Here is a 4,640-nt window from a genome sequence, read left to right as displayed (position 1 = left end):
AAATCTGACACAGAAATACTAAACGTGCTCAGGCCCGTTCCCGGTATGTTAGAAGGTTAGTTTTTTTTTTATTTGTGAGATACAAAAGCCAACACATACTGTGTTTTGCTAATACCAATTTGAAAAAAAAGTGCTATCAGATTAAATCTGGAAGCAATTTTGCATAAAATACATCTTAAGCAATTGCATGGCTGCTCACATAAAATGCACAACCATCCAAAACATTAGATACCATAAGCAGGTGTGCTATAATTATATAAGCATAATTATTTACATCACAAAAATAATGGGTTCAGCCGAGAGAGCTGGTAACTACAAGATCATAATATTATATACCCCTCTCTCTTTCTCCAACTCAAGCTCTCAGTTTGGCAAACGAAGTTTGACTTTTTTTGTTTAAATGGTGATACTCTCCTTAAGTTTATTCTGTAATATTAACACATTTTTAATAAACCTTTTACTAAATTTTTAGAAGAGTTTAGCAGAATAGCTGTCAAGTAAAGGTGCTGTCCTTTATTCAATACATATATTAATTTGATTTTGTTTTGGAGATTAAATGAAGATGGTTTTCACTGCATGTTTTATACTGTGTCCAGTCTCTTTCTTTCTCAAAGTCAGTCAAACACATAGGGCTCAGAATTACTTCATAATAAATATCTTGTAGGATCTCTCGTTAGTCTTTGGACCTGTCTTGTCAGTCTTGGGAGACATCAGTTTTATTTGAGAATACCACAGAATAAAAACTTGTTATCGTGACCAAAGGTCATTATTGTGGAGTTTTATGTTTTTGTTTGTAATAACTTACTCTTACTTATGTATTATCGACTTTTAAAAGGTTATTTCTTATGGGAATGGAATATATCCACAAGAAAAAGTACTCACGATTAAGAGTAAGAGTTGGCCATTGAAGAGAGACGTTGTCTGAGAGAATTGTCAGGTCTAGAAGAAATTCTTTCCTGGTTATAGGGCTGATACTACAAAGGTCTGTGGCTTCTCTATCACTGCAACCGTTGACTGAGGAAGAAATTCTAATGGCTGATCGAGTTCTTCTCATGAGGTATGATCTCGGTGCAAGGGAAGAATGGAAGACTTGGATTAATTGGAGTGGTGGCGTTTTGTAAGTCCAAGACTGTATGGGATTTAATGCATGACTCCCAGACTTTTGCTAGCCAGAGTGACCCAACACCAACTTTCTTTGAAGTCATCCAAAATTAGCCAAGAGAGATTGAAGATTTAAATGGTGGATGAAGTCTGCTAACAGAAACTATTTCACCAGCAGGTGAGATTGTGGGCATCAAATGATGAAGATGATAAACCATGGAGCAGTCATAATTCTCTCTCAGCTGGAAGGTATCCTGCCAGGATGATAGATCAAAGAGAAACCTGGGGTTACACAGAACCAACAGACAAGCTGCCGACAATAAGTTATTGCTCTGCAACCCTGAACCAGGGACTGACTACTTGTCTAAGGGTTGGAGTTCCTGAGTATGCTAACTAAACTGTCTTCCTTCTCAGCGATGAGGACATCTCAGTCTAGTTTTGGTTAAAAGGCTATGGACGAAAGGCTTATGACGCCTTCACAGGTCCACATGAATGAGGCTAAGCAGATTTCTACCCAATATTTTAAGGGTACATCCAAAGAGAGTCTGGAACATCAGCATGATGGCTAATTTTTGCTGGTCATTGAAACGAGATGCTCAAGACGCAATGCATAAAAGAAAGACCACAACACGTAGTTTTGAGAATAAAAGATGTATATTTCACAAAAAAAATCAGGATTAATGAGGATGCATATTCGTTTGACATCGTTATTCTTCCCATTTCTTCAGTTTGTTTGTATTTTTGTTAACAAGCATAATAATAAATATTTTTTATTGTGGTAAACGAAATAATAATTTGATCTAAGTAAGAGTTTTTAGTCTTCCTGATTTGTAAAAAATCCTTACGTGATAAAAAAAATTAATATTATTTTCGAAATCTGCATAGCTGAATTATGGAAAATCAGTTATTAAAACCAAAACAACTCTTTTGAACTTTAAATTCGCAGGCCTGTATACTTGTATTTCCTCTGAGTGTATACTGATACGTATTGTAGTAACATCACGAATATTAATCTTGGCTCATGAGAATTTTAGATGAAAGGATATGGTTTAATTGAATTCAGCCAGTGATTATTTATTTTATGATACATAAAAAGAAAAATATATTAAGTATAATGGCTCATAGATAGCAACACATTACTTATTATAGCTATCGAGACGTAGATATCTGGAAGTATCTCAGCCATACGTGACAATGATGAAGCACAAAGGTAAAGGATGATGCAATACAGCTACTCCATGAAATAGTGGATAGTTTCTGTAACTTTACCCTTCCACTGAAAAAACACACACCATGGGCTGAATTTGCACAGGTCTCCTACTAAATTTAGCATATTCCAAATCAGAGCTTATAAAAATTTGGAATATGGAAGATTGTTTTACGTGGTATTTTCAAACGATAACCTTCTCTTACCTTATCTTCAGCTTATCCTCAAGCTGACATTAATTAAAATTTAACGACAATCTAAAATTTAGAATTTAATATATGAGCTCCATAAATCTAATTACTAATTAGTTAAAATGTATTATCAGTCACTATATACTAATCACTAACTTTGTAGATTATGTTTCAAATGTTGCCATTTTCAGGGGAGTCCTGAAAGAGATTATTTCTGAGGTGGTAGTAGCTGGGATTCGAACATTAGTTTTCTTGATAAAGAGGCTTATGTGTTCTCCACTCATCTGAAGTCTCTCACTTATTAGATCTTTAATCAACTAACTTATTTGAATACTTTCAATAGAGGTCGCCAAGTTTTGTTCACTGGTATGTTAAGTTGGTTGAGTTTGTTAACAGTTTATCAGTTGAATATGCATAGAAGACTTTTTTTTCTATTTTAACATTATTCCAATTTATTGTATGGTCTTCCTTGGTATGATAAGCTATTGCAGATAGATCAATATTACAGATTCCTGAATATCATGTGTGCCTATTATGCTCCTGAATTCTAAACGTTTGGTCTTTGTTGTTCCTCCAGTGTATTGGAATTCGTATTCACAAGAGTGTTCTTCTTCTCCATTCGATCTTTAGGTGATTTGGTATGTAATTTAAATTGTATTGTTTTGTGGTTTCTGAATACTGTTCTGAATATATGCTGATTTCGTACCTTTTGTATGTTTTCAGAGAGATCTTTGACATAGGGTAATAAGCTATTTGTGTATAACTTTCTTAATGTTTATTTTTTCTTTTCTTCTTTATCAAATATTCTGGGTGTCCATGGTCAATGAAGATTGCGGTGATATGCTTTTCTTCCTTCTTCTTGGAATATTTGGCGATACAAATCTTATTTATTTTTGAAACCAGATAGTCTGTGACGTCCATCTATATAATGGAGTAGTTTGATTTAGAGTTGAGGTATCTACATGCATCTGTGATTTCCTGAAGGACAAAATAACATTACTACAGCCTAAAATCTGAAATAAACAAACTAAAAATGTACAGCCCTATTCAATACGATGTATACATATATAGGTAAATACAGGTGAAATTTATAATGTACTATCTGCAGAAAATGAAATAAATACACAAAAAATAAACATCTACATTTTTAGGACTTTGGTGGATCTACTTCAGGATATTAGGTAGTACATCCTGGGCTTCTGTTGATCAGCATTCTTCCAGTAATAGGTTGCAGAGAACCTCTATCACTTTGTTCAAGCTCTACTTGTAGTCTACATAGCTTATTGGTATCCCTGGGGGTCCCCATTCTTGGTCATTAGTATGGATGTCTGGGGTGTATAGCACAAGATATTGCTTAGTGGATATAGACGAGGCACCCAAACTGTCGAAGGAAAAGATCAAAAGGATGGCCTCCTTCCGTGCAACTTTGATTGGTTCGGTTTTTTCAATATCTCATTCACCAGTAGTGAAATTATATATAAACATGGGGGCTGTGGGAAGACGGTCGAAGTCCATCGGCATGAGGGCTGAAGGAGTATCCACATAAAAAAACTTAATTGTTGACAATGAATTCATTATATCTTCTAACTTCATGGCAAGGTTAACATCGAATTATACCTTCCATGGTAAAGTCTAAAGAAGTGTTTGAAACTTAAAGTTTAAAATAAGCATGAAATCTTGACATCTGCATAGAACACTGGATATAGCAATAATTATCATTCTAGCTGCTGATCTGTGCTAAGTAAAAATTGACGAAAGCAATGATGTCAGCACTGGTCAACCCATTCTGTAACAGGTGAAGAGTGGAGTATTCAAATTGCAGATAGTTTGTTGTTATATTTTTGGTAAAGTAACGTTAATCCAACATTGGCTTACTATCGTATTGTTGCGTCAGCGAGGTCACGTGACTACTGTCACGCCACGTTTCTAGAACTATCATGTTCCTTCGGGAGTGCTCTAGCATTTGCTAGATTGGGGTGGGCTGGTATATATAAGATGGTGACAACGTGACGGAACAATTTGTGTAGGTAGTGAGTAATTGATCTGCAGTCAGAAAGTATTGTTGAAGTTCGTTATAGCGTTTGTTATAGAGCGACTGTTAAAAATAAGTGTATCGGTAAAGTTATATTCAGAAAGAATAG

The sequence above is a fragment of the Limulus polyphemus genome, unplaced genomic scaffold (assembly GCF_000517525.1).
Source record: "Limulus polyphemus unplaced genomic scaffold, Limulus_polyphemus-2.1.2 Scaffold58, whole genome shotgun sequence".
Classification (NCBI taxonomy): domain Eukaryota; kingdom Metazoa; phylum Arthropoda; class Merostomata; order Xiphosura; family Limulidae; genus Limulus; species Limulus polyphemus.
This window is presented reverse-complemented; position numbering follows the sequence as displayed.